We start from the raw sequence: 22,645 nt of genomic DNA on the forward strand, positions 1-22,645 counted from the left end.
TTTTAATTCAAACTGTCTGGGAATATCCCAGAAATGTTGTAATCCTTCTGCGTAACCTCTATGTGCGACATAAAAGTTACAAAATCGCAAAGTCAAATACGATGGGAAAATATCTTTAAAAAGACAAAAAATGTAGATGAACTCATAATTTTAATCGTATGTCTTATAGATGTACAAAACGTGTTGATTAACAATTGTTTCACTTCAAAATGAACAATATTATAGCTACAAAAACATATCTCTTTTAGATAAAATATATGAATTCCCCATAAAGTTTTTGCACTATTGTACCTGAAACAAATATAGATAGCTCTTGTGATTGTGAGCATGTTGAGGGTATGTGGGAAAGATGACTGATTGGTTCAACGCAATATCTTTAGACACAATACTTTTTCAGGTGTAAATATAATCTTCGCATTTAGGGGGGAAAATAACAATCCCTTAAATGCAATATGATCATTTGTAAAACAGTCAATTTATAGACTAACCAAATTCCAGCGTATACACAGAGAAACTGTAAACAGAGAAACTATTTTTTATATTTTTTGATTTCTCAGTTCTCATCTTTTTATAGATATTGGTCCACACTATCTTTGCAACTTTTGACACGTAACACTCTACACTGAATGCTTATAGTGAATTCTTCAGTTTCGAATCTCAGGTGAAATACCTGTTGTATTAGACTGCATAAAAATGTTCAGTAATATGCTCCTATAAGAACTGTGTACATGGCTATACCATATGATGTATTCCATACTGTAGAACTGTGTACATTCCTGCGTCTTATGATGCATTCCGTACTGTAAGAATTGTGTACATTGCTATGCCATTAATCTACATCATGCTGTACGATCTGTGTACATTGTCGTGCCATATCATGTATTCCATTCTGTAAGAACTGTGTCCATCGCTTTGCCACATGTTGTATTCCACACTGTAGGAACTGTGTACATTCCTTTGCAAAGTGTATGTATTACATATAGTGTGATGTACTCCATATTGTACACCTTACTTACAGGAAATATAAAAAAAGAAAATAAACTAACTTACTTATGTGGAAATATAAACAAAGGCAAAACACTCACCCGAAGCCGTAAAAATTGTCTAAATTATATTGTTTAAATAGTTTTCTAGTTTCCTCGACCTTTGGCATTTCAACGTCTTTTCAGATTAAACTGTCCGACACAATTCTGTGATTACATGTAATTCTGCGCTCAAGTGTTAACAATGCAACTTGAATGAGGATGAATGAAAATGAATATCAAATGAACTGTTGTACATTTTATGGATGAAGTAATTAAATGTGTCATAGTTTGTACATGGTAGGCATTCATAAATTAGATCTGAATGTACATGAAAATAAGGTAAGAAGATAGCTACAGTTTATCTTACGCTACGTTGCCTAAACTAAAACTCAGCAAGAATAAAAACTTGACACTCATTATTTTTTGAAATAGTGTTTTGAAACTTTTCTTGAAAGAGTTCTTGTTGTGATGATGGTTAAATGCATTGTCAAGGGCATTACGTCACACATTCATTCTATTGGTCGGGCTTACGTAGCAGGTGCGAGAGCACTGCACGCTACAATGAGAAGACACGTGACCTATTGATACACGTGCAATGGATCTCACGGTATCAGAGTAGAGTATCATCTCAGAAAAACACAGTTTTATGGTTACTTATTCGTTAATTTGCAATGCCACAGAGTGACAAACATTCAAACATTCGGCGTGAACGTGCCATTGGCATGCTGAATACGGCGACGTCCGTCACTGATGTCACTGACGGTTAGGAGATGCAGTCGACAGACCATCCATTGTCTCCAGACACGTGTCCATCAAACTGGCAACACACCTGACCGCCCCCGTCCTGGTTGACCACGTGTGACGTCACACGCAGAAGACCGACAAATTGTCTTACGTCATTTGCGTGATCGGTTTGTCACTGCCACATCCACTCGGAATGTACTGCTTGGAGGTGGAGTGACTGCCCAAACCATGCACGGCAACCATATCGTTGACCAATTCTAATCCGTTTCTGTCGACGCCAACGTCTGCCAACGACGGCACCTGAGATGGACCCAGCGAGATTGGAATAGGGTTGTGTTTAGTGATGAATCAAGGTTCACATTAACCTTTGCTGATGAATGGGCTAGAGTTTGGAGAAGACAAGGAGAACGCAATGCCCAGTGTTGCCTACAGGAAGTGGATCGATTTGGGGGCGGCAGCCTTATGGTTTGGGGTTCTATCAACGGTCATGCTCGATCCCGACTCATTGTCATCCAGGGAAACCTTAATGCGGCAGCATACAGGGATCAGGTGCTCGTTCCAGAGCTTTTGCCATTCACGGCAGCTCATGGCCCAGGTCTGACTTTCCAACAGGATAACGCCAATTTAACAACGAATTTCCTCAGGAACGTTGGCATCGATATCATCGAGTGGCCCTCAAGATCTCCCGACCTCAACCCCACAGAGCATGTGTTGGATGTGTTGGGCAGGCGGCTCCACCAAGTAAGGAACCCTCCAGAGAACTTGCGGGAGCTTGGTGCCATGTTGGTACAAATACGGCGGCGCATTCCCCAAGCTGTGTTCAAACACATCATCCAATCCATGAGGAGATGTTGTATCGCAATTGTGAACGCTCTTGGAGGACACACCCGATGCTGACATGATTTCATTAAGTTGTGACTCACAGTTTTTGATCATGGACATTGTAGTCGCATTTCCGGTGGAACTGATTCCATGACAAACATGATCTGTATGCTATAGCATCTTTAATGACAAGAGAATTGAATACAATCGTTATTTCAAACCCATTTTCCAAAATGTTCAAATTATTGACTTTGAAACGAGTGTTAAGTTTTCATTTTTGCTGAGTTTATAAATATTGAGAGAGTTTTATGGATGCCAACTTCTTTACAATGAGGAACACAGCGTTTTCACCTGGTGAGAAAAAGGGACACACTCCGAAACGTTGTGTTTCTCATAACAGAAAAAAAATCTCTCCCTTACTCTTGGAATAGTGAATGAATGAGTATTGTTTCCGCAGCTTTTAGCAATATTCCAGAAATGTGAAGGCGGGGGACACCAGATATGGGCTGTACACAATTGTACTCATGTGTGGAATCAAACCCTGGTCGTCGGCGTGACGAGTCAGCGCTTTAACCAGTAGACTATTCCACCGCTCCACACTCTTGGAGTAACACAGGTCATGAACTCAAATTGGAGCTGACCGTTTCACGCATATAACGACATGCACGTGTGTCCCCATTCGGTATGATCAGAACTACTGCCCGTTTATGGTACTGGCCAACGCAGAAACAGTTCCACAAGGATACCCCACACAGACATACGATAAAAAGTAGTATAAACTATGGGGATACGAGACAAGGTCCTACACCATACGCCTCATTTACCCCAACTAAGCCTTCCTAAAACACCTAGCCCCATCCCCGCTATTGGGGGTTACCACATAGTGAACTCACAATAATCCCTCTATTGTGTACCTGTGCGCATAAGAGATGACGTCTAGGGCATTTGGTGGGGTTCTTTCTTGTGAGACTTCCAGTAGACAAAAACGTTCCAGAGAGGCAAGGTGGCTCTTGAAAGGTGGGTCCACTTTTGTGCCTGCATCACGGGCTAACATAACTAGCCATTGCTAACATAGTCAGAATGAAACCAATCACTAAAAGGCGGTCAGATTAAGACATGAATTAAGGAGACTCTGGAAAAATAACATTTAACTTGCATATGGAATACAACCAATTATAGATTTGACCTCCGTATGCTATACACAATGATCACTGTTAGTGAACTCAAAGCACTGCCAGAGGAGTTTGATATGTATAGCATTCTCGTATGAAGAAAGCCGCCGAATTACTGGCCTTGATCACTATAGACTGTGTGAAACCCACTACTGTATGGGAACTAAAAGTTCAAGCTAAAGAACGTGGGCTCCAAGATTATTCCACTAGGACGAAAGCCTGACTACAAGCCTCTTTGAATGGCCGATGATAGGCCCCTACTGTACAGGACCTCAAAGTTCAAGTTAGAGAATGTGGGTTCCGTTGTTATTCTCGTATGAGGACAGCCAAAGATGAACTGCTAGAATAACATGGACCCCTCGACCTCCCTCAAACGGAACACCCCATTGGCAATTATCTGAGAGGATGGAGATTGACAATAACATCTCTGACATCAAACCGCTGATGCCAACAAATTAGACAAAGAACAAGACGTTTATGGAAGCCTCAAATTTCAACTCGCATACAAAAAATGTCCCTAGGCGAACAAAAGATGAACGGCACCTCTAAGAACGTTCAACCTTACTTCTCAGGTAACATGACCCGAGGACATCAATACAATCATCGATGCCTCGTTTACAAAATACGAGAAATCATGGCATGCTACACACATATGGGTTGCCAGTATACATACGGTATACCTGTACATAGTAAATTACATGCCATGAATCCTACCTGGAACTACCCGAGTACTATAGGAAAAATACAACCCATGATCAGCATCAAAAACAAAGATAATGATTGCAATCACATCCGCTTTGTATCCAGCCAACACACATTCCGATAGACTTACGAGTGATCCCAAACATGGCGGACTTAACTGGATGGTATAGAAGAACCCACTCCCAGGTCGTAAAAGTAGAAAAATAGAACTACCACACAGCTATCAGCTATCTTCAGACACGAAGCCAACAACAGCATCGTGGACAAGGGTGTACGCAAACGTATGACCAAGTATCACTATGCATGCATAAAATATTTCAGCAGACTTTTGCATGAAAAATTGAAAGACAAAGGAAAGTCACACTTTTGTGAACAGTGCCCGCATGGTTTCTTAAGAGTCGACCAACTGGAAACCCACCGGGAGGATTGCCAATGCGTTGGAGAGACGGCCATCCGAAATCAACATGCCAAACAAAAACAACAACACCTAAAAATTTGTCAACCACAAAACCCAAATGTCTGTGCCGTATGTCATCTATGCTGACTTCGAGGTCCTCATCTAAAACATTGACACCGTCCCTCCATCCCAGAAAAAAGTTTCACACAAAAAATGCATGTACACAAAGCCTGAGGATTTGCGTGACGATGGACGACTTGCGAGCTTACAAAAACACAAAATTTGCCATGCTGCAACGAACCACTAAACGTGCATTGCAGTAGAGATCACTACTATGTCACCGGTTGATACAGAGGCGCCTCTCAAAACTCATGTAACTTGAAACCAATTCCAAAATCACCAGTATCGTGTTTACAATCTTGGTGTTTGAGATTCTCACTTGATCACGTAGGCCATTGCAAAGGTCGATGGCAACCTGGCGTGCATCCCCCAAAACATGGAAAAATATATCTCGTTGTCTTTGGACGTTATGCAAATCATATGCATCGTTTACTTCCTGCTGTCGTCTCTAGACAGTTTGTTTACACCCAACAACACAAACGACTTAGCCATCACCATTTGATACACCGATGACACCCAAAACAGTACATGTATGATTGGGCTAAGTGCAGAAAATTACACAATTCACACAGAGCTATCAGCTTGCTTCTGAACGATTGACGGTGTACCCGGGTTGGATGTCTGAATATCAAGAAACGTTACTGGGAAACAATAAGCTGGTCAGCGTTTAAAAAACACATTGCTCACTATCACAGCCTGCAGCTGTACTTATCACTGGGAATGAAACTCACAAAAATACACAGGGCACCCAAGTTTGATCAATGTACACATACATGAAATGAACACAGAGTTAAGAAAACTGGCCACCAGCGACCGGAACAAGCTTATGAACATCTCAGTGTTCAGTGAATGAGCATTCTCGACCTGTCCAAAGAGTTAAAAAAGCAGTACAGTGACAGGTGTGAAGTTCTGTACACTGACATGGCTTCCCTGCTGATGGAAATTCATCCCGAGAAAAACATGCACTTGTATAACACCTGGGACTACCCTAAAGATCATCTTATGCACAACCAAGTCAACAAAAAAGGTGCTCGGCAAGTTGGCAAATACGTAGGCTTGAGACTCAAGATGTATTCCATCAAGAAATTAAATGTTGATGAAATCAGAAAGTTGAAAGGCATGAAAAAACATGTGGTGCAAAAAACATATAAAACTTGCCAGATTCAAGAAAGCCCTGTTCAAGAATAAAACACTCAAACATGCTGAGAAGCAACGGACTCACGATATACGGGATGGCAGACAACAAGATGTCACTGTTTCCTACCAGCACTAAACAATGGGTCATCATCGATGGAGTCACCACTCACGCATACGGGTACACACGGTGTACACAGTAGAAGGATCACTGTGAGTTCACGATGGGATAACTCCCGATGGGGAGATTGGTTAGGTGTTTCGGGAAGGCTTAATTGGAGTAAATGAGGCTTTTGTTGGGGGGGGCCTGTCTTGTACCCCAATCGTTTATACTACTTAAGAAGTCGGACTAGTCCGTGTTTCAGTCCCTTAATAAAGATTGATCTAGAGGTAACACCATGAACCAGATTTTAACACTGTTTGGTATGAAATATATTTAAGTGAGTGAGTGAGTTAGTGTTTAACGTCACATCGGCAATATTGCAGCCATATCGTGACGAGAACTATTAATCATAGAAATACAAATGAATTAATAACACATACGTTGTAAAAAAACTGTCAACGAAGGACAGTAAAACTAGAATATCACAGAATAGAATAGTGATTAGATCTAAAACAATGTATCTACAGAAGACAAGACAATGTAAAAATGGGCTATAGGTTGTCAACAACTGACGGTAGATCACCATGCTAAGGACATATTTAAGTACTCACCTAAAATTATTCCAAACACAAGTACAATGAATTGGTTCAATCAACTTAATATGCACCAATTAGGTACAAACAGGCGTGTGTGAACATGTAACAAATGACCTGATACAGAACTAATATTCCCAGTGACACAATGCATCTATATGTACAACTAATTAGTTATGTAGAAACAAATAAGCATTATGGAATTTAATCATGAAACAAAAGTGAAATATCAGATAGTTGAAACGTAATACGTTGATTGTTGGTGTTGAAAAATAATTCCATATGTCCACACACCTATGATCAAACATCTGGCTGTGATCGCTACTCAGTGTTCAGGTATTACAGCAGGTGGTGATAAGCAAGACCCAATAACAAGAGAATCCATATTCTACTGGAGTTGTGTAACGAACAAGACAGTGAGTGAGTTTAGTTTTACACCGATTTTAGCAATAATCCAGCAATATCACAACGAGGGACACCGGAAAACAAGACAATAATGTTGGCAAGACAACACGTTTGGTCATATTTGCAAGAAGCAAAAGTAACATATTTATAACCAGGCGCTAAAGAAATAACAAATATGAAACGGTACAATATTACATGCACATATATATAAGTATATAAGTATTTGCATAAAAGAGAATTAAGAAATCATGAACCGTCATAATAGTCCTATAATAGTCCTCCATAAAGACGGCATGTTCTTATTGTCATTGCTTGAGAACATTGGAAAGGTTCTCGGCAGACAAGCATGAGTTGATAGTGACGATTAAATGTCGCAAATGGTAGACATAGGTCAAGTTGAAATATCTGTGAAAAGAGGATAAACAAGCATGTCAAGGGAGAGGTTCGAACAACAAAGTTACCAAGTGCATTACATGACCAGTATTCTTGTGTGTCGACTCAAAGTCTGAGGTAAGGTGAATGGGATTTAACGTTTTGTGCGTGACTTCCATTCTTCACAAGTATGTCAAAAACTCTGTAGATCCTTGCTCTGCTGCTTCCATCAGTACTGACCTTCCATATCTGTCTCCAGTGTTGATGTCTATTTCGGCCTTAGCGAGGGTCTTCTTCATGAATCCAGTGTGTCCTCCATGACTTACATACTGAAGGATGGTGTTCGTAATTAATGGTTATTAATTAACATATAATCAGCCCCATTATTCAGCAGACATCAAAATATGGTTTCTTTCCTATTCCATGCTGCCCACATCAAGGACGTTCATTCGTCGTTTCTCTTTCTGTTGATAAGTTCCAATGGTAAGAATGTGGTTACCTTCTCAATCAACATAATTTGTCTTAAACTTCGCTTCCCGCACAGGAGAAACACGTCAGTGATGAGAATTTACCAGTTCTTGATCTTACTGACTCTATCAGCTTATACATTTCTATGTGTTGTGCACGTTTTGCAACCATGGAGGCTGTTTCGCAACGGTCTAATCAGTGGTGTGACTCCATACAAACCTCGGGTGTTGACATCTATTTTACCATCATCTATGAGCTGTTTCACGGTATCGAGGTCCCCATCAACGCTGGCCTTATGGAGCGGGGTGTCCTTAACTGGCCCTTGACGTAACCCTGTGGTGAAATTCGGATATTGTTCGTTCTTTATATGAATAGCTGATGACATGATGTCAGGTGATATATAATTGTATTACAAGGGAAATATGTACATATTCCTTCAAACAATACTACAGGTATATTGTCAACTTCATGTACCTGCAAAAAAGCCAGCGCTGTGTTTATATTAGAACGTGATGAACAACAAAGACCACTGTAGACTTCACGACCAGGAGACGTAATTACACAAAGATTTCTTTCTTCAATAAGAATGGCACTGATAACACTTTCACAAATAACCATCAGATATGTTTGCTGTTTGGGTTTTGTTTTCTCAAATCCAAGATTTCTGTCAAGTAGCATGAGTCTTCAGTGCTCGCCGCGGAGAATAGTACGTTATATAGTTAATAGTGATATCAGATGAGCATTGCTATCAGGGAAAAAAATGTCTATGGATGTAACGTCACTCTGCTGATGATCAAAATGTATATATTAAGGTTGGGGTCGAATTGGGGGACGGCGGGTGTTTGTCATCTGAACCTGGGATGAGGTCCATCAAGGGGATGGGATGTCACGAGTGAAATTCATACACGTGACACTCGTATTTTCTGTTTATTGCTGTTTCTCATCATTAACATATTAATTTCTAGATTTTATTCAGGTCTTGTATATTTCTCTAAGGGGCTTATCACGTGAATACTTTGCAAACAGGATTGCCAAATAAAAAAAAGAATGTTTGGTAAATTCTCGAACACTGACTTGGTACACATCAATATTCGTCTCTAACAAACTGTTTTGAAAATGGTAACACAAGGGCGTTCAAAACAACATTAAACTTCCCGCTTTGAATTCATACTTTTGCCTCCATGAATGCTGCATACACGCTTTAAGGTCCATAATAAAACTCACGCTATTGACAATAGGGGAACTGAAGATATTTAAAATACAAAACTGACAACTAAATATGCACTCCTTATTCTTAGATACATATAGGTATGGAGGAGTTTGTCTTCTTTTAAATCATACGTTAAATGTTTTGTGTTGGGGAATAGAGGTCAAATCCACGTTAGGTTGGGGTGTCGGTAGATGGCGGTCGTGGAATCCCTGCAGTCTACTTCAGTGACTGCATTATTTCTACAAATCATCTATTTCAAAATGTTACGGGCTTGTTTCCAAATAGTTTCTGCTGAGTGAAATCCGTTACTACATTTGTGATTCTATGTTTATGAAGAAAAGTGCTTGGTCGGAACTTGTCAAAGAAAGGGTAACTACATAATTATGATCAAATGTAGTTGGTAAATGTACTGCAGACCAGGTTATCCGTCTCCAGATATCTAACAAGATCAGGACGAGAACACAGACTATGGATATTTGCTTTAGAACGCCCCAGAACTTGACACTGCGACAGTTATAAGAGTAAGTGCAACTCCAGTAGAGTCAAGGGAGCGTGTTTCAAGAACGGTTGCTAACGATATTATGAAATATGTTTTATGTCATGTCGGTATAACCTAGTAGACAGGAATTCTCTATTGTAAGAATATGTTGATGTATACATTTTTGTTGAAATGTGGGCGGAAGACGACGTATTCCCACCGTATAGATGTATTAGATTGTAACATCTGGTCAGAATTGATGGTGATCATTAGTTCCTCAGTCTGCTGTTGGGAGAACACACTCCGCCTATCTTCATAAATAACTACTGTTCTTTCACAACTGAATACTACTGTCTTACATAATTACAAACTGTTAGAACCTTTTTATATACTGTTGTTTAGTACATGAATGTATTCTTCATTTTATGGAGGAAATAAAGAAAATCTATCTACCTATCAATGATCAGTTTGTATGTGAGTTCTGCTCTTACCTCTTATCAGTGATTCTGTCACTCCACCTGACAGCATAATATAATATAATATAATATAATATAATATAATATAATATAATATAATATAATATAATATAATATAATATAATATAATATAACATCTGACTGTGAATGGTGTGTTTTCTTTGTCACAAGTGCATAATACAGGCAAAACTGCTAATGTAATACCGTATACTTTTTAAAACTTGATACAAAACTTGATTATTGAATACGACTTAGGAATGGACTGCAAAAAGCAGACCTTTCTATCAGGTCGATACCTAGGCTCGAGAAAAAGGAAATACACATAAGGGCACATTCTGACACTACAATATGAATTGACGTTTGAAGCAACAAATCGGTGATTTATATCGTACTCTCACCTGTAGCTGAGCCTGATCTGTCCGTGCCTGAAAACAAAAAGTACATGAATGAGTTTGTGAATCCAGTACAAGTGCTAATGAACGAAATTGCGATTTGTTTTACGCCCAGTTGATGATTCTGAGGAGTACCAAGACTATTTATGCTCATTGTTCATGTCTTGACTTTTCCTTTCAGCTGTGAAGTCCACGATTTAGTATTACTTCCACTTAGAAACTTTGCTGAGTCATCAACAAACAATCAGTTTGAGGCCAAACGTAATTAAATCTCCACTGCACTGAAGAGTGGTTTTGTAACTGTTACGTTTCGATTTCAAATCTACAAAGAATTGGTTCTCACATTAATTTTCTTTGAGTACGAAGTAATAAGGCAAAACAGTGTAGAGTACCAATACAACTACAATGGTAGTATTCAAATTATTAGAACAGTGGAGACACATCTAATTCAGCGAAAATACTCCTATGGTGGTTATTAAGGGCGATAAGAATATCTTCAGTGAACGTTAGTCTTGATGAGAGATGACAGACGCATGTGGTTATCTTGAAACCTTTCTAGTTACTCTATGTTATGCTAGATCAATCTATGTAAGTCTAGAAGCTTCCAGAACACAAATGACTACACAAACAACCACAATGCCATCACAATTACTATGACAGGAGTCGAGTTTTTATAGAGATGTTAAAAACAGTGATAATGATATTCACGTAATTGTCCTGTGATGACTTTGTGTGTTTACGTAAACCTAGAGGATGTTTCTCATGTCGGACAGATAGCCATGAACTACTTAATAGCTACGATCACTACAAGTAACTACAAGGATATGTTTGTAGCATTCTAATCAATCCCGCCATTGTACAAAACGAGCAGATGCGCATATGAGTATGTGCGCACACCTCATTTCCACCCGAGTTTCAATGGTCATTTAACAAAATACGATCCCTGTAGTCGCCTTTTATGGCAAGCATGGGAGAGAGAGAGAGACGTTTCCTCATGAGCTGATACATGACAATACTGTTATTGTTGTAGCTGTAGAGGTGGCCATGATAAATCTATCACGACAGTGAAGGCCCCTGTGTACCTGCTCTGCGCTGCAGTCATGACATCTTGTCGATCAGATCTGGGTACGCCGCGTGTGGACCCGTATGCCAGGCATATTCTCTACTTAAAATGGATACTTTGGAATTTGCTACCGACGCATGGCGCGACCATTGCTGTACCGCACCACACAACACAGACTGCTACCAGAAGGAACAGGAAACATGCTCATCCCTTTTACAAACAGAGAGTGTCTTCTGAATTTCAGTCCCGTGTGGACCCGGGGCAAAATGTGTCCACAGCACCCCATTGCTTGTCGTAAGAGACGACTAAATTGGGCAACCTGTTTGCAGTGGGTTGCGTCCCCTAGTGTCTAGTGTAATACCTTTTTGATATATCTACTTGCCTAGAGTCCTATGCCAGAAGGCGGTGGCTTATGGACCAATCTGGTGATGTCGACTTCTGTGTCCTATAGGCACCCGTGGCGAGCCATCTCCTCGTGGTGGGTGCTGGGTTATGCTAAGGGCTCGCCGACACCCCTGTTGTGGACCCGGGGGCATATTTGGTCCACCAACCCGTTTGCCGTGGGTTGCGGCCCTGTGTCGGTGGAGGAAGGGATCCTGGTGGTTGAAGGCAATAGGAGCCTGCAACCGTCTTCCTGTTGCTCAACACACCACTTTCGCCCTGATTTCACCTCTAATAGACGGGTGGTTGAATTGGCCCGGTTCAACCAATCGGCTGGTCATGCCATGCCCTGTGCATGGACAACATTCTGGAAAGTATGTACTTTAATTACTGTGAATCTTTGATAACGAAAGTTCACACTCTAAATTCATGTTATGTATGTTTGCCTAGAGTCTGATGCCAGAAGGCGGTGGCTAATTGGCCAATCTGGAGATACTGACCTCTAAATTCTGAGCTTCTTAAGGGGAATGGCATGGGCCGAACCAGTCTGACATTTCTTCTTTTAGACATCTTAGCTATTTACATCTGTATCTCTGGAGTATAACATCCCTGTAGCTCTGATCGTGCAGTTTGTTTTCCACTGTAGGATCGTCCTTGTTAACACTCGATGGCGGTTGGAGAGCAGAGATGCGGAATTATTAATCTACCATGGCTGTAAACCTACTCTCTGGTTCAAACAAAAGTAAACGTAGACATCTTTCAACATCATCTGATGATGAATTGTCTTCCGCAGAAGTGGATACTTGGCCAAGATTCTTAGTCATTGAAGCAACAGATGGAAGTCCATTGAAACTGAATCCCTTTGCCATTTCTAAGGGCATCAAAGATGTCTGTGGTGAGGTGACAAACGTAACAAGGCTCCGTTCTGGTTCACTCCTTATTAAATGTGCCTGAAGGCAACAGTCTATCAACCTGTTAGGATAAAAACAGTTCGTTAACACTCCAGATGTTGTCTCTGCACACAGATCATTGAATGCTTGCAAAGGCATTGTCCGAGACAGATCTCGTTGTCTGGCTTATATGTCGGAGGAAGACATTGTTACATAACTCAAGCATCAAGGAGTGACGTCTGTAAAGCGTTTTACGAGAAAACAAGATGTTAACGTTTGGACTGTCAACTATGCCAAAAGCCCTTAAAGCAGGTTCTTTCAACATCCCGGTGGACGTGTACATACCTAATCCACTGAGATGCTTCAGATGCCAAAAATTCGGTCATGGTGCCAAGTCATGTACACGAAAGATAGTATGCGCCCGTTGCAGTAGGGCTCATGATAACAGTGAATGCACAGAGGCCATTAGATGTGCCATCTGTACCGGTGAGCACATGGCATCATCAAAATCCTGTCCAAATTTCGAGTATGAAGAAAAACTTCTAAAAATAAGAATCACAAACAACCTCTCCTACCAAGAAGCCAAAAAGTTTTTATCCTTGCAGTCTCAGAGTCGAACATATTCATCTACTGTTTCCGCCCCTGTTCATAGTCTTGTTGAAAAGGTTTCCACTTCATGTCAGACAACTATACTGAACATCATTGAAAACGCACCACCTGTAAATTTTGAAATAAGGCAATAGAATCTTTTGAAAATGGAAAATTAATGGTGGGAATTTTGATAATAACACACTAGATCGTAAATAACGCTCTACAGTAAAAAACGGATCGTTCGAACACATCATCGAACACATCACATGAAAACAACAAAATTCATGCACATCACACACGAAGGGCACAAATTGCATGCAGAAAGCATGCTGTTCAGGGGTATAAATGACCTTCGGCACAAAACCGTTCTCATTTTCGCAGTACTTTCGTAAGTAAAGTTTTTTCGCCATGCCAAGATTGTCACCAGAGGAACGAGAACAGGCCTTGGGTATGTTGCAGGTCGGCGCTTCAAGCAGAAACATTGCACGACGATTTGGGTGTCATCATTCGACCATTCTGAGGCTTGCTAACAGATACCAACAAACAGGAACCAGCAGGGACCGGCAACGCCCAGGTCAGGCACGTGTTACCACCCCTCGTCAAGATCGAGACATTGTACGACGCCATATTCGGGATTGAACCTTGCCCGCTGCCAGAACCGCCAACGCTGTCCAGGGTCGACGTGGTTTGATCAGCGCTTCCACCGTCCGACGCCGTCTCCGTGCGGCAGGGTTACGTTGTCGACGTCCTTACGTTGGACCCATCCTGACTGACAGGCATCGCCGTGAACGCCGACAATGGGCTGAACAGCATCGTGTGTGGTTGTTACGACGTTGGCATGGTGTGGTGTTCTCCGACGAGTCGCGTTTTCACTTGCGAAATGCTGACGGGCGTCTACGGGTATGGCGTCGACGGGGTGAACGTTATCATCAGGATTGTGTTGTGCAAACCGATCGGTGGGGTGGAGGCAGCATTATGGTGTGGGGAGGGATAAGTTATCACCACAGAACCGCTCTGATTGTTTGTCGTGGCAGAGTGAATGCCGTTTACTACCGTGACAACATTCTGCAGAACAACGTCGTTCCCTTCTTTCACCAGCATCAAGATCTGCACACATTTCAACATGACAATGCACGAGCCCACACTGCACGTGTTTCGATACAGTATCTGGCTAACAACAACATTCCTCTACTTCATTGGCCTGCATTGTCACCAGATTTGTCACCCATCGAACACTTGTGGGATTACATCGGCCAACGCCTCGCACGTCGTCCGCAGATCAACAACCTTGAAAAACTCGACAATGCCTTGCAGCAAGAGTGGAATGCAGTGCCTCAGGACTTTATTCAGAGACTTATCCGTTCAATGAGGAGACGTTGCACAGCTTGTGTTGCTGCTAACGGGGGTCATACACGCTACTGACTTTCCATTTTGACCCCATCTTTATGTCATTGTCAGCTGCATTAAATCTTCACTTGCTTGATTGTTTTTTGCTTCTTTTCTTTATCAAACATTGGTCTACACAAATATGTAAAATTTACATAGATTGCTCACTTCTGCTCTTAGAAATCCACAATTTTAGGGGTGGTGCGTTTTCAATGATGTTCAGAATATATGTAGGTGCAAGACAAACACATCACTCTCAATGAACAAAACAGAATTTCTGAAAATCAGCCAGGTTCAATAACGTCGGCTTCACAGACAGAAGTAGACCTAGAGATCGAATCAAACAAACAGTCAGGACAAGGAAGAGCCAGTTTGATGAATAAAGGAAAAACAACAGCAACGAAGGGCAAAAGCTCTACAGCATTTACAAGTACCGTCCACCCCATCTACGTCTGTAACGGATCATAATCCATTTGAACCTCTCGATATGGAGGTTACTCCTTCACAACCAGTGCATGGGAGAATTCGTTCTTCTCGTACGCGATCCCCTGTTGGACCGCCATGAATAGTACTACCAATTTAATACAATGGAATGGCAGGGGTCTTAGGAACAATTTTAACGATCTAGTTATTATTATCTCAAGATTTTAAACCACCAGTCTACAAGAGACATACCTGAAAAGTCCTGATAGATTTGAATGGCGTCAGTTCAATTCATATCATTCATTCTCACCCCCAGGGGATAAGCCAATGGTGGTGCTTCTGTTCTGGTGAGGCAGGGTGTTATTCATAGCCCTTTTCCTCTTAAAACCAATCTTCAGGCTGTTGCTGTCCGTCTTACTTTACAGATAACCTTTCAACTTTGTTCTTTGTATATTTCTCCTTCTTCGGTTATTCAGCAGTCCGATCTTCAGGATCTATTTGATCAGCTCCCAAAGCCCTGTCTCATCATGGGTGATCTTAATGGCCATAACCCTTTGTGGGGAAGTTCCGCAACTAACCATAAAGTTGAGGATTTCATTTCAAATAATAATAATGTATATGTAATGATGGATCAGCCACATACTTGCATCCTGGTACAGGAACATATTCTGCACTTGATCTGTCACTAACAGAACCAGATATTTATACCGAATTCGAATGGTCAGTCCACGATGACCTGGGTGGAAGTGACCATTTTCCCACAATACTTTCTGCTATAAACCCTAATGATGATCCTTCCCCAACAAGACGGAATATTAAAAGGGTCAACTGGACTTTATTTCGGACTCTTTGTTCTGACCAAATGAATTGTGAATGTTTTGATAATGTTATAGATCCTATTCAGTTGTTTTCGGACAAGCTAATTGAAATAGCTTATGAAACTATTCCTAAGTCCTCTGCAACACCACACATTCGTAAACCATGGTTTACTGATGATTGCAAACAGGCCAGGAAAAGTAGGAAGAAGGCAGAGAAATGCTTTCGCCGGCATCCTACTGTTCTCAATTTCAATAATGTATTAGCTTCAGCTGTACAACTAGAGCTGTTGTCAGGTAATCTAGAAGATATTGTTCTGGATCCAATGACAGTGGCACAAGCCAGCCACTGCGCCACCGTCCTTGGACCCATCTGTAAATAAGGATTTATATTTGCTATATTTATGTATTAATTGATTATATTCTTGTTTGTATTGTAATTCATTAGTTTCTGATTTTGAAAATGTAGTTAATGTTAGGTCAACTTGTGGCCTAACCAACTGCCAAGGAGGAGAAGAAAGAAGACGGGAAGGAGCTATATTTTCCAGCTCAATACTAGAAGCAGCAATAAATGGCTTAATTCTGAGTCCAAGAGGCGGAACAAGAGAAGACTTTTTGTTATACAAATCCTCACAAAGAGGATTAAAGACACAATTAAATGCAGGATTAGACTCATTAGAAGCTAATTTTGTAATGTACTTGTAAAGATAGTTTTATACGGCGATGGTTGAGAGAAGGATCATCAGCCTCGACGTACAGACTGTCGATAGGAGAAGTTGTAAAAGAACCGAGACAAAGTCTTAGGCCTTGGTGGTGCACAGGATCAAGTAGTTTTAGGTTGCTTTGACAAGCTCCACCATATACGATGGAGCCGTAATCAAGTTTCGATCGCACGATTGATCTATATAAGTGAAGAAGGGTAGATTGATCCCCTCCTCATTTTGAATTAGAAACAACCTTTAATAAATCGAGAGCCTTCAAGCATTTCGCTTTTAGAGATTTAATATGCGGCAAAAAGGTCAAATGTGAATCAAAAATAAGTCCCACGAACTTAACCTCCTTGACAACTTTGATAGGGGTATCACTTAGAAATAGTTCTGGGTCTTTATGCAGTTTATATTTACGGCAGAAGTGTACACAATTGGTTTTTGATTTAGAAAATTTGAAACCATTTTCAAGACACCATCTATCTATTTTGTTTAAACACAGCTGCATTTGTCGTTCAATGATATGCATATTTTTACCACGACAAGAAATATTAAAATCATCCACAAATAACGATCCATCAATTGAATCGTTTAAAACTTTAGATAAACTGTTGATCTTGATGCTAAAAAGAGTGACAGACAAAATACTGCCTTCTGGGACACCCTGATCCTGATTATAATGATCAGACAGGGTAGAACCTACACGGACCTGGAACTGTCTGTCATTTAAAAAGTTGGCTATGAATTCAGGCAAACGACCTCGCAAACAGAAGTCATGTAAATCCCTTAAAATGCCATATTTCCAGGTTGTATCATATGCCTTCTCAAGATAAAAAAAAGACAGATACAGCGTGTTGTTTACTGATCAGTGCGTTATTAACGAATGATTATAAACGCACTAAGTGATCGACTGTACTTCTGTTTTTTTCGGAAACCACATTGTATATCTGTAATGAGGTTATTTGTTTCCAAGTACGAAACAAGTCGATTATTTATCATGCGTTCCATGGTCTTGCAAACACAGCTAGTTAATGAAATCGGACGATAATTGGATGGATCCGTATGATCACGTCCAAGTTTAGGTATTGGTACTACTATGGCGTCACGCCATGAAGAAGGAAATTTACCTGAAGTCCAAATATCATCAAAAATATATAAGAGCGTCTCTTAACAGGATTCTGGTAAGTGCTTCAGGAGTTGATAATGTATGTTATCAGTTCCTGTAGCAGTGTCATGAGCTTGATCAAGAGCAGTATGGAGTTCATGAATAGAAAAAGTTTCATTATAATCTTCCCCATTATCTGAGTTGAAATTAATAGTTTTCTTTTCTTGTTGTTTTTGATACTGCTGGAATTTAGGTAAATAATTAGAAGAGGAAGAATGTTTAGCAAGGGGGTCCCCCAGTTTATTTGCGATATCTGATTTATCAGTAAGTAACTGATCTCCATGTTTAAGATGATGGACAGTAGATTTAGTACCTTTACCTTTGATTTTTTGGACCATGTTCCATACCTTGGACATGGGTGTCCGAGAATTTATTTTAGATACATAATTTTGCCAAGATTGGCGTTTGTTCTGTTTAAAAGTACGCCGTGCTTTAGCATTTAAAATTTAAAATTTATTTAAATTATGCACAATAAGATGGCGACGGAAATAATGTTCTGCTTTTTTCCTTGCCTTCCTATCTTGTTTGCAGTCATCGTTGAACCATGGTTTTCGAACATGGGGAACTGCAGAGGAATTTTTTATACACTCATCAACTATAGAGTTCAATTCATCAGAAAAGCATTTAATAGCATCAGGGAGGTCAATACAACGTTCGGGTTTACGTTTTTCAGCACACAGTGTTTCATATAAAGCCCAGTTAGCCTTTTTACAATTCCGCCTTGATGATGGAGGAACATCAGTTGGAGTTACAGATCTTAGTACAGTAGGAAAATGGTCACTTCCACACAGGTCATCGTGGACTGACCATTCAAATTCATTTAGTAGTTCTGAATTTGTGAGTGACAAGTCAAGAGCAGAATAAGTCCCTGTACCGGGGTGTAAATATTCTGGAATCATCATTACAAATACATAAATCATTGTCAGAACAAAAGTCCTCCAACAATTTACCTTTAGTGTTTGTAGTTACACTACCCCAGAGTGGGTTGTGCCCATTTAAGTCTCCCATTATAATACAGGGCTTCGGGAGCTGATCATATAGCGCTTGAAGATCAGTTTTGGCAAACGTTGAAGACGTTGAAATATAAAGAAAGCATAGCGTAAACGCTACATGTAAAGTGATTCTCACTGCAACAGCCTGCATGTTAGTATTAAGTGAAACAGGGCTTTGAATAACGTTTTGTCTGACTACAATGGATGATCCGCCAGTGGCCCTATCACCCGGAGGTGAAAAAGAATGATATGCATTATAATGACGAAGGTCAAATGTATCTGTTTGTTTTAAATATGTCTCTTGGAGACATATCGCTGAAGGTGTAAAATCTTGGACTAATAGCTGTAACTCATGTAAGTTAGTCCTCAATCCTCTGTAGTTCCAATGTACAATATTATTGGAATAAACTATGTTTTTTGGGGATTTATTGGGGATCTACCCAGCACTCTTTTGGAGGGCGACAAGCTATGTGCTCTTGTTTGGATGCTTTCGGAAACGTCCATATCTTCTAAGGGTCCGAACTTATTAAAAGTTGGATTTTGTTACTAGACCCCTTTGAGGCTCTTCCACTTTGACCCTTTTCTGAAGATTCACACCTAGATTTAAGCTTGTTTTTTTTCAGTTATTTTCACATTGGATTGAGACGTCCGTTTTGCATTTGTCTGAGATAATTTCTCCTGTGTACAAGGTACATCCTGAACACCTATGGGCTCCAGAAGTACGTCAGCAGTTTGAGTGGATGATTCAGGTAGCAAAGTCTGAGGAGTGTCAGTATTAATCCATGTTAAGTTGGTTTGACAGCAAACAGAAGACTTGATTACATTCACGGTTGGCGAAGGCGATGTTCCGGTAGCAGAAGTTTCTGTTAATCTTTGGACAAGTTTTTTTGCATCTGCAAAGCTAATGTTTTGAGTATATTTGAATTTGTTGATTTCCATGTTCCGTTTCCAAACTGGACAGTCTTTTGAAAAAGACGAGTGACTTCCGGCGGAGTTAACGCATTTCTTAAAGTTGTTGGTACAATCTCCTGTTGTATGTGTCTGCTCACCACTGTGAGCACACGTGACAGACAATGTACAACTATTCACTGCATGTCCAAATGTTTGGCACTTAAAACACCTTAATGGTGTTTGGAACAGTTTCCTTAATTTTCCGGGTTGTAAACCTTTTGACATGCATGACACCTTGATCTTTCATCTCTGTCACAATATCTAATTCCGTCATGTCCGCAAACAATTGATCACGATCTCGAATTATGCCTTTGCTAGTGTTGAGCGTCCTGTGAGCTGAGACTGATACGGGAATTCCTACCAACATTTCAGTTGTCATCAGGTTTGTAGCTTGCTGTCGTTTACTACATTCAGTGAGAAGAGCTCCTGAACGCAAGCGTCTAACATTTTTGACATCACCCGCATTGCCTTGAATAGCCTTCGATACTGCAAACGTGTTCAACTTTAGTGGTGTCTTATCATGAGTCTCGATCACTATAATGCGTGGCCAGTAGTCAATTGATTGGGTTGGTCTGTGTTCATTATTATCTTCATCAGTGTCTAGTAGACGTTTTGCTTTTTAATGGGGGTTTCGTAAGCCATAATTGGTTTTAAATGGTTCATCATCCGAGCTCCCCACCCACCACGGAGTATCACAAGGACAATGCTAAAGCAAGGGGGCCTCCAGCTTGCAGCACCAAAGATACCCGGATGACATACTCCAGCAGAAAAATCAAAAGATTAATATTTCCACCAGACTGGCCCATGAACCACCACCCGTCTACCACCCGTCTAGGTGAAGTAAGGGCCAAAGTGGTGTGTTGAGCAATAGGAACACTGGTACTGCTCCCATTGCCCTCAACCACCAAGATCCCCTCCTCCACCGATACAGGGCCGCAACCCACGGCAAACGGGTTGGTGGACCAAATATCCCCCCGGGTCCACTACGGGGGTGTCGGCGAGCTCTTGGCGTTACCCAGCACCCACCACGAGGAGGTGGCTCGCCACGGGTGCCTTGTAAGTCTAGATTTGAGGAGGTCATCATGCGACTATGTCGCATTGGCCATACGAGGTGTACTCACGAATATTTATTAAAAGGTGAAGGTCCTCCGTTTTGTATCCCTTGTGATGAAAGAATCCTTAAACACATGACCGAGAGATGCTGTGTATGAGTGTACAGAGTCACAGATGAATTTACTCAATAATGACACCAATGACAATATCATCAAGGGTATATTGATACTCACTTCTATGAACTTATTGACTTCCCCTCGTACATTACTTTTGCTACCTACATGGACCGTACCTGGATTTACACCATCCCTTCAGCCATTGGCTTTTATGTGGAGAATTAACCATACATTAAAATGACTACATACACAAAAATGCTACGATTAAAAACCTGGAAAACATTCAATTATAAAATATTTATCTATTTACAAATCAGTTAACAGATCTAATTCTTTTAACATCTTATCGTTAAATCAGAACTATTATTACTAAAAAGATCCTTCATTGTTCTTGACTTTAAATAGTTGTCCCTAGTGATGGAATACTCAACTTGACTGTGATTCTTTCCTTTTAGTATATATTCGAGCGTGTAAAAGGTATTCATGAGTATATCTCGTATGGCCAATGCGACATCGTCGCATGATGACCTCTTCAAATCTGGACTGACAACCCCAGTAGGTATAACCAATATAGGGTTTTATCGCATGTAATTTATTGATACCTACTTGGGAGTCCCATTCCTTTTGCATCAGATCACGGATATAAGATCTAATGGTGGCTTTATAATTAGAGTAAGGAATAAGAAGTGATGTCACAGATTTGTTGAGTGCTGCTTGTGCAGCAAAGTAAGCCAGTGTGTTACTAGAAATTCCTACGTGGCTGGGTAACCAACAGAAGACGATGTCGTATTGGACAAAAGCAGGATGATTCCACAATTCAATAATTTCTATTAAAAGTGGATGTTTGCAAGGCAAGACAGAGAGTCTCAATAGATCATATACTGTTGGTTTAGGGTATCCTTGAATATATTTAAGAGCTGTTAATATGGTGTTAGCTAGAACTGAAATCTGGTAAACGAGAAGATATTGTTCTGGATTCAATTACACTGGCACAAGTTACTGCACCACTATCCTTAGGCCAACCTTTAAATAATGATTTGCAATTGCTATATTCACTTTTTAATTGATGGTCTTGTTGTTTATATTGTATTTCAATAGTTTCTGATTTATTTAAAGTAGTAGCCACGAGGGGTACAGAAGATTGAAGACAGTTATATGCAGGGTTAGTTCGGTTAGAGAATAATTTTGTGATATATTGTAAAGCAAATTTTATATGGCGTTGTGTAAGATATGGTTCATCTGCCTCGACGCAGAGAATGTCAACAGGAGAGGTTCTAAAGGACCCAAGACAAAGTCACAGACCTTGGTGGTGAACAGAATCTGATAGTTATCGAAATCGGATAGTTCACTAATTCCATGTAGACTGTAAGCTGTACTTACGTTTGTAATTCACCGCATGATTTCTAACACAATGTAGTTAAGACAGAGAGGTAGATAATGCTATGAATCTTCACTATCAGCGCCGCAAGAACACGAAGGATTGTTTTGAGGTAAGTCTT

At 40.5% G+C, this 22,645-nt stretch overlaps 1 pseudogene; it reads right to left on the reverse strand.

The window, feature by feature from the left end:
• Window positions 1–22,645, reverse strand: part of LOC137282250 (uncharacterized) — a 59,666-nt pseudogene that overhangs the window by 11,701 nt on the left and 25,320 nt on the right.

Source organism: Haliotis asinina, chromosome 4 (assembly GCF_037392515.1).
Source record: "Haliotis asinina isolate JCU_RB_2024 chromosome 4, JCU_Hal_asi_v2, whole genome shotgun sequence".
Classification (NCBI taxonomy): domain Eukaryota; kingdom Metazoa; phylum Mollusca; class Gastropoda; order Lepetellida; family Haliotidae; genus Haliotis; species Haliotis asinina.